Below are 12,086 nucleotides of genomic sequence, written 5' to 3'. Positions count from 1 at the left end.
CTTCTGTTTCTTCTTTGTTTTTGAAATCTATTATATAGCACTTTTTTAGATTAAAATTTGTGCACTAGAGTTCTAATTACAGTGCTCTCGGTATATGTTATATACTGCTTTACGGGAATACATTCAAGGCTTTTGATTTTTGACTGTTTTTTCTTTTTATTATTTAGCACTTTAAAGGATTATACTTTGTGCTCTAAACCTATAATTACCGGGCTTTTCAAATATGTTAAATAAAGCTTTAAGAGAATACAGTTCGTGCTTTTGTTTCTTGACTGCGTTTTCTTTTTATTAAATAGCGCTTTATGGGATTATACTTTGTGCTCTAGAGTTTTAATTTTAGTGTTCTTCGTATATATGACATAGTGCTTTAGATGAATACTGTTAAGGCTTTTTTCTTGACTGTATTTTCTCTTTATTATATAGGAATTTATGGGATTATACTTTGTGGTCTAGAGTTTTAATTAGATTGTGTTTTGTATATGTTATATAGTGCTTTTAGGGAATACATGTTGTGCATTTGTTTCTTGACTGTCTTTTTGTTTTTATTATATAGCACTTTATGAGATTATACTTTTTGCTCCATATTTATAATTATAGTGCTTTTCGTACTTGTTAGATAATGTTTAAGGTAATATAGTTAGAGACTGTTTTCTTTTTTATTATATAATTTTTTACGAGATTACAGTTTGTACTTTAGAGTTATAACTACAGTGTTTTTTATATATGTTACATAGTGGTATTAATGTAGTATAGTTAATGCTTTTGTTTCTTGACTGCATTTTCTTTTAATTATATAGCACTTGATGAGATTATACTTTGTGCTCTATAGTTCCAATTATAGTGCTTTTTGTATTTGTTGCATATTGTTTTAAAGTAATATAATTAGCGCTTTTATTTTTTCACTGTCTTTTTCCCTTTTTATTATATAGCGCTTTATGAGCTTATACTTTGTGCTCTAGAGTTCTAATTACAGTGTGTGTCGTATATGTTACATAGTGCTTTAAGGGAATACAGTTAGTGCTTTTGTTTCTTGACTGTCTTTTCTTTTTGTTATATAGCAATTTATAAAATTATACTTTGTGCTCTATAGTTAGAATTATAGTGTTTGCTGCATATGTTACATAGTGCTTTAAGGGAATAAAGTTAGTCCTTTTGTTTCTTCACTCACTTTCCTTTTTAGTAAATAATGCTTTTTGGGATTATACTTTCTGCTCTAGAGTTCTAATGACAGTGTTTTTCGTATATATTATATAGTGCTTTAGTCTAATATAGTTAGTGCTTTTGTTTCTCTATTGCCTTTTCTTTTTATTATATAGAACTTTTTGGGATTATATTTTGTGCTTCATAGTTCTAATTGCAAAGTTTTTGTGTTTTTTATTTAGTACTTAAAATGATATAGTTAGTGCTTCTGTTTCTTCTTTGTTTTTGAAATCTATTATATAGCACTTTTTTAGATTAAAATTTGTGCACTAGAGTTCTAATTACAGTGCTCTCGGTATATGTTATATACTGCTTTACGGGAATACATTCAAGGCTTTTGATTTTTGACTGTTTTTTCTTTTTATTATTTAGCACTTTAAAGGATTATACTTTGTGCTCTAAACCTATAATTACCGGGCTTTTCAAATATGTTAAATAAAGCTTTAAGAGAATACAGTTCGTGCTTTTGTTTCTTGACTGCGTTTTCTTTTTATTAAATAGCGCTTTATGGGATTATACTTTGTGCTCTAGAGTTTTAATTTTAGTGTTCTTCGTATATATGACATAGTGCTTTAGATGAATACTGTTAAGGCTTTTTTCTTGACTGTATTTTCTCTTTATTATATAGGAATTTATGGGATTATACTTTGTGGTCTAGAGTTTTAATTAGATTGTGTTTTGTATATGTTATATAGTGCTTTTAGGGAATACATGTTGTGCATTTGTTTCTTGACTGTCTTTTTGTTTTTATTATATAGCACTTTATGAGATTATACTTTTTGCTCCATATTTATAATTATAGTGCTTTTCGTACTTGTTAGATAATGTTTAAGGTAATATAGTTAGAGACTGTTTTCTTTTTTATTATATAATTGTTTACGAGATTACAGTTTGTACTTTAGAGTTATAACTACAGTGTTTTTTATATATGTTACATAGTGGTATTAATGTAGTATAGTTAATGCTTTTGTTTCTTGACTGCATTTTCTTTTAATTATATAGCACTTGATGAGATTATACTTTGTGCTCTATAGTTCCAATTATAGTGCTTTTTGTATTTTTTGCATAGTGTCTTAAAGTAATATAATTAGCGCTTTTATTTTTTCACTGTCTTTTTCCCTTTTTATCATATAGCGCTTTATGAGCTTATACTTTGTGCTCTAGAGTTCTAATTACAGTGTGTGTCGTATATGTTACATAGTGCTTTAAGGGAATACAGTTAGTGCTTTTGTTTCTTGACTGTCTTTTCTTTTTGTTATATAGCAATTTATAAAATTATACTTTGTGCTCTATAGTTAGAATTATAGTGTTTGCTGCATATGTTACATAGTGCTTTAAGGGAATAAAGTTAGTCCTTTTGTTTCTTCACTCACTTTCCTTTTTATTAAATAATGCTTTTTGGGATTATACTTTCTGCTCTAGAGTTCTAATGACAATGCTTTTCGTATATATTATATAGTGCTTTAGTCTAATATAGTTAGTGCTTTTGTTTCTCTATTGCCTTTTCTTTTTATTATATAGCACTCCTTGGGATTATATTTTGTGCTTCATAGTTCTAATTACAAAGTTTTTTCTGTTTTTTACTTAGTATTTAAGGTAATATAGTTAGCGATTCTGTTTCTTCTCTGTTTTTGAAATTTATTATATAGCACTTTTCTAGATTAAAATTTGTGCATTACATTTCTAATTACAGTGCTTTCGGTATATCTTATGTAGTGCTTTAGGGGAATACATTCAAGGCTTTTGATTTTTGACTGTTTTTTCTTTTTATTATTTAGCACTTTAAAGGATTATACTTTGTGCTCTAAACCTATAATTACAGGGCTTTTCGGATATGTTAAATAATGCTTTAAGAGAATACAGTTAGTGCTTTTGTTTCTTGACTGCCTTTTCTTTTTATTAAATAGCGCTTTATGAGCTTATACTTTGTGCTCTAGAGTTCTAATTACAGTGTGTGTCGTATATGTTACATAGTGCTTTAAGGGAATACAGTTAGTGCTTTTGTTTATTGACTGTCTTTTCTTTTTGTTATATAGCAATTTATAAAATTATACTTTGTGCTCTATAGTTAGAATTATAGTGTTTGCTGCATATGTTACATAGTGCTTTAAGGGAATAAAGTTAGTCCTTTTGTTTCTTCACTCACTTTCCTTTTTATTAAATAATGCTTTTTGGGATTATACTTTCTGCTCTATAGTTCTAATGACAGTGCTTTTCGTATATATTATATAGTGCTTTAGTCTAATATAGTTAGTGCTTTTGTTTCTCTATTGCCTTTTCTTTTTATTATATAGCACTCCTTGGGATTATATTTTGTGCTTCATAGTTCTAATTACAAAGTTTTTTCTGTTTTTTACTTAGTATTTAAGGTAATATAGTTAGCGCTTCTGTTTCTTCTCTGTTTTGAAATTTATTATATAGCACTTTTCTAGATTAAAATTTGTGCATTACTGTTCTAATTACAGTGCTTTCGGTATATCTTATGTAGTGCTTTAGGGGAATACATTCAAGGCTTTTGATTTTTGACTGTTTTTTCTTTTTAGTATTTAGCACTTTAAAGGATTATACTTTGTGCTCTAAACCTATAATTACAGGGCTTTTCGGATATGTTAAATAATGCTTTAAGAGAATACAGTTAGTGCTTTTGTTTCTTGACTGCCTTTTCTTTTTATTAAATAGCGCTTTATGAGCTTATACTTTGTGCTCTAGAGTTCTAATTACAATGTGTGTCGTATATGTTACATAGTGCTTTAAGGGAATACAGTTAGTGCTTTTGTTTCTTGACTGTCTTTTCTTTTTGTTATATAGCAATTTATAAAATTATACTTTGTGCTCTATAGTTAGAATTATAGTGTTTGCTGCATATGTTACATAGTGCTTTAAGGGAATAAAGTTAGTCCTTTTGTTTCTTCACTCACTTTCCTTTTTATTAAATAATGCTTTTTGGGATTATACTTTCTGCTCTATAGTTCTAATGACAGTGCTTTTCGTATATATTATATAGTGCTTTAGTCTAATATAGTTAGTGCTTTTGTTTCTCTATTGCCTTTTCTTTTTATTATATAGCACTCCTTGGGATTATATTTTGTGCTTCATAGTTCTAATTACAAAGTTTTTTCTGTTTTTTACTTAGTATTTAAGGTAATATAGTTAGCGCTTCTGTTTCTTCTCTGTTTTTGAAATTTATTATATAGCACTTTTCTAGATTAAAATTTGTGCATTACTGTTCTAATTACAGTGCTTTCGGTATATCTTATGTAGTGCTTTAGGGGAATACATTCAAGGCTTTTGATTTTTGACTGTTTTTTCTTTTTAGTATTTAGCACTTTAAAGGATTATACTTTGTGCTCTAAACCTATAATTACAGGGCTTTTCGAATATGTTAAATAATGCTTTAAGAGAATACAGTTAGTGCTTTTGTTTCTTGACTGCCTTTTCTTTTTATTAAATAGCGCTTTATGAGCTTATACTTTGTGCTCTAGAGTTCTAATTACAATGTGTGTCGTATATGTTACATAGTGCTTTAAGGGAATACAGTTAGTGCTTTTGTTTCTTGACTGTCTTTTCTTTTTGTTATATAGCAATTTATAAAATTATACTTTGTGCTCTATAGTTAGAATTATAGTGTTTGCTGCATATGTTACATAGTGCTTTAAGGGAATAAAGTTAGTCCTTTTGTTTCTTCACTCACTTTCCTTTTTATTAAATAATGCTTTTTGGGATTATACTTTCTGCTATATAGTTCTAATGACAGTGCTTTTCGTATATATTATATAGTGCTTTAGTCTAATATAGTTAGTGCTTTTGTTTCTCTATTGCCTTTTCTTTTTATTATATAGCACTCCTTGGGATTATATTTTGTGCTTCATAGTTCTAATTACAAAGTTTTTTCTGTTTTTTACTTAGTATTTAAGGTAATATAGTTAGCGCTTCTGTTTCTTCTCTGTTTTTGAAATTTATTATATAGCACTTTTCTAGATTAAAATTTGTGCATTACAGTTCTAATTACAATGCTTTCGGTATATCTTATGTAGTGCTTTAGGGGAATACATTCAAGGCTTTTGATTTTTGACTGTTTTTTGTTTTTATTATTTAGCACTTTAAAGGATTATACTTTGTGCTCTAAACCTATAATTACAGTGCTTTTCGAATATGTTAAATAATGCTTGAAGAGAATACAGTTAGTGCTTTTGTTTCTTGACTGCCTTTTCTATTTATTAAATAGCTCTTTATGGGATTATACTTTGTGCTCTAGAGTTTTAATTTTAGTGTTCTTCGTATATATGACATAGTGCTTTAGAGGAATACTGTTAAGGCTTTTTTCTTGACTGTATTTTCTCTTTATTATATAGGAATTAGGGGGATTATACTTTCTGGTCTAGAGTTTTAATTAGAGTGCGTTTTGTATATGTTATATAGTACTTTTAGGGAATACATGTTGTCCATTTGTTTCTTGATTGTCTTTTTGTTTTTATTATATAACACTTTATGAGGTTATACTTTTTGCTCCATATTTATAATTATAGTGCTTTTCCTACTTGTTACATAATGTTTAAGGTAATATAGTTAGAGACTGTTTTCTTTTTTATTATTTAACAGTTTACGAGATTATAGTTTGTACTTTAGAGTTATAACTACAGTGTTTTTTATATATGTTACATAGTGGTATTAATGTAGTATAGTTAATGCTTTTGTTTCTTGACAGCCTTTTCTTTTAATTATATAGCACTTGATGACATTATACTTTGTGCTCTATAGTTCCAATTATAGTGCTTTTTGTATTTGTTGCATAGTGTTTTAAAGTAATATAATTAGCGCTTCTATTTTTTCACTTTCTTTTTCCCTTTTTATCATATAGCGCTTTATGAGCTTATACTTTGTGCTCTAGAGTTCTAATTACAGTGTGTGTCGTATATGTTACATAGTGCTTTAAGGGAATACAGTTAGTGCTTTTGTTTCTTCACTGTCTTTTCTTTTTGTTATATAGCAATTTATAAAATTATACTTTGTGCTTTATAGTTAGAATTATAGTGTTTGCTGCATATGTTACATAGTGCTTTAAGGGAATAAAGTTAGTCCTTTTGTTTCTTCACTCACTTTCCTTTTTATTAAATAATGCTTTTTGGGATTATACTTTCTGCTCTAGAGTTCTAATGACATTGCTTTTCGTATATATTATATAGTGCTTTAGTCTAATATAGTTAGTGCTTTTGTTTCTCTATTGCCTTTTCTTTTTATTATATAGCACTCCTTGGGATTATATTTTGTGCTTCATAGTTCTAATTACAAAGTTTTTTTTTGTTTTTTACTTAGTATTTAATGTAATATAGTTAGCGCTTCTGTTTCTTCACTGTTTTTCTTTTTATTATTTATCACTTTATGAAATCATACTTTGTTCTCCATATTTATAATTATAGTGCTTTTCGTATTTGTTACATAGTGTTTAAGGTAATATAGTTTGAGCTTTTTTTTCTAGACTATTTTCCTTTTTATTATATAACACTTTATCAGATTATACTTTGTGCTTTAGAGTTACAAATAGAGTGTTTTTTGTATATGTTACATAGTGGTTTAAGGGAATATAGCTAATACTTTTGTTTCTTGATTGCCTTTTATTTTTTTTATATAGCACTTTATAAGATTATACTTTGTCCTCTATAGTTGTAATTACATTATTTTTTATATTTGTTACATAGTGTTTTAAAGTAATATAATTAATGTTTTTGTTTCTTCTTTGTTTTTCCTTCTTATATTATAGCGCCTTATGAGCTTATACTTTTTGGTGTAGAGTTGTAATTACAGTTCTTTTCATATATGTTACACAGTGCTTTAAGGGAATACAATTAGTGTTTTTTTTCCTTGATTGTCTTCTCTTTTTATTATATAGCACTTTATAGGATTATACTTTGTGCTTATATTTGTAATTATAGTTCTTTTCGTACTTGTTACATTGTGTTTTACAGTAATGTAGTTAGCACTTTTGTATCTTCATTGTTTTTCCTTTTTATTATATACCACTTTCTGAGATTGTACTTTGTGCTCTAGAGTTCAAATTAAAGTGCTTTTCGTATATCTTACAAAGTGCTTTATGGGAATACAATTAGTGTTTTTGTTTTTTGACAAACTTTTCTTTTTATTATATAGCATTATATGAGATTATACTTTGTGCTCTATAGTTCTTATTACAGTGCTTTTCGTATATGTTACATAATGTTTTAAGGGAAAAAAGTTAGTGCTTCTGTTTCATCACTACTTTTCGCTGTTATTATATAGCGCTTTATGGAATTATACTTTTTGCTCTAGAGTTCTAATTACAATGTTTTTCGTGTATGTTACATAGTACCTTTAAGGTAACATAGTGCTTTTGTTTCTCAATTGCTTTTTCTTTTTATTATACAGCACTTTTTGGGATTATACTTTGTTCTCCATAGTTCTAATTAGAATTCTTTTCATATTTTTTACATAGTGCTTAAGGTATTATAATTAGCGCTTCTGTTCTTCACTGTTTTCCTTTTTATTATATAACACTTTATGAGATTATAATTTGTACTCTAGAGTTGTAATTACAGTTCTTTTCGTATATGCGGCATAGTGCTTTAGAGGAATAAAGTTAAGGCTTTTGTTTCTTGACTGTCTTTTATTTTTATTATATAGCACTTTATAGAGCTATAATTACAGTGCTTTTCGTATATGTTACATAGTAGTCAAGGGAGTAAAAGTAGTGCTATCGTTTATTCACTTCTTTTCCTTTTTGTTAAATAGCACTTTACGGGATTATACTTTATGCTCTAGAGTTCTAATTACAGTTCTTTTCATATATCTTACATAGTGGTTGAAGGTAATAAAGTTAGTGCTTTTGTTTCTCTTCTGCCTTTCCTTTTTATTATATAGAAATTTTTGGGATTATACTTTGTGGTCTAGAGTTCTAATTACAATGCTATTTGTGTATGTTACATAGTGTTTTAAGGGAATACTGTTAGTGTTTTTGTTTTTATAACTGCCTTTTCTTTTTATTATATAGCACTTTATGAGATTATATTTTGTGCTTTATAGTTCTAATTACCATGCGTTTTGTATTTGTTATATAGTGCTTTAAGAGAATATAGTTAGCGCTTTTGTTTCTTCACTGTTTTGCTTTCTATTATATACCACTTTATGAGACTATACTTTTTGTTGTAGAGTTCTAATTACAGTGCTTTTTGTATATGTTACGTAGTGCATTAAGGGAATAAAGTTAGTGCTTTTGTTTTTTGACTGCCTTTTCTTTTTATTATATAGCGCTATATGAGATTATATGTTGTGCTCTATTGTCTTAATTATAGTTCTTTTCGTATATGTTACATAGTGATTTAATGGAATAACGTTAGTGATTTTGTTTCTTCACTACATTTCCTTTTGATTAAATTGAAATTTACTATTTGCTCTAGAGTTCTAATTACAGTTTTTTCGTATATGTTCCATACTGCTTTAAGGTAATATAGTTAGTGCTTAAGTTTCTCAACTGCATTTTCTTTTTATTATATAGAACTATTTGGAATTATATTTTGTGCTCCATAGTTCTAATTACAATGTTTTTCATATTTTTTACATAGTGTTTAAGGTAATATAGTGAGCGCTTTCGTTTCTTCACTGTTTTTCCTTTTTATTATATAACACTTTATGAAATTATACTTTGTATTCTATAATTCTAATTACAGTGCTTTTCATATATGATATATTGAACTTTAGGGGAATAAAGTTAAGGCTTTTGTTTCATTACTGCCTTTTCTTTTTATTATATAGCACTTTTTGGGATTATACTTTGTGCTTTGGAGCTATAATTACAGTACTTTTCGTATATGTTACATAGTGCTTAAAGGGAGTACATGTAATACTATTGTTTCTAAACTTCTATTCCTTTTTATTAAATAGCGCTTTATGAGATTATGCTCTAAGGTTCTAATTATAATAGTTTTCATATATGTTACATAGTGCTTAAGGTAACATAGTTAGCGCTTTTGTTTCTCTTCTGCCTTTTCTATTTAATATATAGAACTTTTTGGGATTATACTTTGTGATCTAGAGTTCTAATTACAGTGCTATTCGTATATGTATACAGTGTTTTAAGGGAATACTATTAGTGCTTTTGTTTTTTAATTGCCTTTTCTTTCTATTATATAGCACTTTATGAGATTATACATTGTGCTTTGTAGTTTTAATTACTATGCATTTCGTATTTGTTGTATAGTGCTTTAAGAGAATATACTTAGCGCTATTGTTTCTTCACTATTTTTGTTTCTATTTTATACCACTTTATGAGACTATACTTTGTGCTGTAGAGTTATAATTACAGTGCTTTTCGTATATGTTACATAGTGCATTAAGGGAATAAAGTTAGTGGTTTTGTTTCTTGAATGCCTTTTCTTTTTATTATATAGCACTATATGAGATTATACGCTGTGCTATATTCTTCCAATTATAGTTCTTTTCATATATGTTACATAGTGCCTTAAAGGAATAAAGTTAGTGCTTTTGTTTCTTCACTATTTTTCCTTTTTATTAAATTGCGCTTTATGATATTATACATTTTGCTCCAGAGTTCTAATTACAGTGCTTTTCGTATATGTTACACAGTGCTTTAAGTGAATACAATTAGTGCTTTTGTTTCTTGACTGCCTTTTGTTTTTATTATATAGCACTATATGAGATTATATGTTGTGCTCTATTGTTCCAATTATAGTGGTTTTCGTATATGTTACATAGTGCTTTAATGGAATAAAGTTAGTGCTTTTGTTTCTTCACTACTTTTATTTTTTATTGAATTGCGCTTTATGACATTATACTTTTTGCTCTAGAGTTCTAATTACAGTGCTTTTGTATATGTTACATAGTGCTTTAAGGTAATATAGTTAGTGCTTTTGTTTCTCAACTACCTTTTCTTTTTACTATGTAGAACTTTTTGGGGTTATACTTTTAGGTCTTGCTTTTGTTTCTTGACTACATTTTCTTTTTATTATATAGCATTTTTTGGGATTATACTTTGTGGTCTGTAGTTCTAATTACAATGCTTTTCGTACTTGTTATGTACTGTTTTAAATTAATATAGTTAGCACTTTTGTTTATTCATTGTTTTTCCTTTTTATTATATAGCAATTTATGAGATTATATTTTGTGCTCTATAGTTCTAATTAAAATGATTTTCGTATATGTTACAAATTGCTTTAAAGAAATACATTTAGTGCTTCTGTTTCTTGACGAACATTTCTTTTTATTATATTGGACTTTATGTAATTATACTTTGTGCTCTATAGTTCTAATTACAATGCTTTTCGTACTTATTACATAGTGTTTTTGTTTCTTTACTAGTATTTCCTTTTTATTATATAACAATTTATTAGATTATACTTTGTGCTCTAATTACAGTGTTTCCTGTATATGTTACATAGTGTTTTCAGGGAATAAAGTTAGTGTTTTTCTTTCTTAACTGCCTTTTTTTTAAATAGCACTTTATGGGATTATACTCTGTGCTCTATGGTTCAAATTACAGTATTTTTCGTATTTGTTAAATAGTGCTTTAAGGTAATATAGTGCGCGCTTTTCTTTCTTCATTGTTTTTCCTATTTATTATAGCACTTTATTAGATTTTAGTTTGTGCTCTATAGTTCTAGTTATAGTACTTTTCGTATTAGTTAAATAGTGTTTTAAGGTAATATAAATAACGCTCGTATTTCTTCAATGTTTTTCTTTTTTATTATAAAGCACTTCATAAGATCGTACTTTGTTTTTTAGAGTTATAATTACAGTGCTTTTTCAATGTGTTACATAGTGCTTTAAGGGAATACAATTAGTGTTTCTGTTTCTTGACTGCCTTTTCTTTTTATTATATAGCAATTTATGGGATTAATACTTTGTGCTCTATAGTTCTAATTATAGAGTTTTTCTTATTTGTTATATAGTGTTTTAAGGTAATATAAATAGCGCTCTTGTTTCCTCAATGTATTTCTTTTTTATTATAAAGCACTTTATAAGATTGTACTTTGTTCACTAGAGTTATATTTATAGTGCTTTTTATATGTGTTACATAGTGCCTTAAGGGAATACAATTTGTGTTTATGTTTCTTGAGTGCATTTTCTCTTTATTATATAGCGATTTATGGGATTAATACTTTGTACTTTATAGTTCTAATTACAATATTTTTCTTATTTGTTATATAGTTTTTTATGGTAATATAAATAGCGCTCTTGTTTCTTCAATTTTTTTTTTCTATTATAAAGCAGTTTATGTGATTGTACTTTGTGCTTTAGAGTTATAATTACACTTCTTTTCATATGTGTTACATAGTGCTTTAAAGGAATACAATTAGTGTTTTTGTTTCTTGACTGACTTTCTTTTTATTATATAGCACTTTATGGGATTAATATTTTGTGCTCTATAGTTCTAATTACAGTGCTTTTCCTCTTTTGAATATAGTGTTTTAAAGTAATATAAATAGCGTGCTTCTCTCTTCAATGTTTTTCTTTTTTATTATAAAGCACTTTATAAGATTGTACTTTGTTCTCTAGAGTTATAATTACAGTACTTTTTATATGTGTTACATAGTTGTTTAAGGGAATACAAGTAGTGTTTATGTTTCTTGACTGCATTTTCTCTTTATTATAGAACAATTTATGAGATTAATACTTTGTGCTCTATAGTTCTAATTACAGTGGTTTTCCTTTTTGTTATATAGTGCTTTAAGGTGATATAAATAGCGCTCTTGTTTCTTCAATGTATTTCTTTTTTATTATAAAGCAGTTTACGCGATTGTACTTTGTGCTCTAGAGTTGTAATTACAGTTCTTTTCATATGTGGTACATAGTGCTTTAAAGGAATACAATTAGTTCTTTTGTTTCTTGACTGTCTTTTC

This window comes from Andrographis paniculata, unplaced genomic scaffold, assembly GCF_009805555.1.
Source record: "Andrographis paniculata isolate CXL003 unplaced genomic scaffold, ASM980555v1 Contig22END, whole genome shotgun sequence".
Classification (NCBI taxonomy): Eukaryota; Viridiplantae; Streptophyta; class Magnoliopsida; order Lamiales; family Acanthaceae; genus Andrographis; species Andrographis paniculata.
This window is presented reverse-complemented; position numbering follows the sequence as displayed.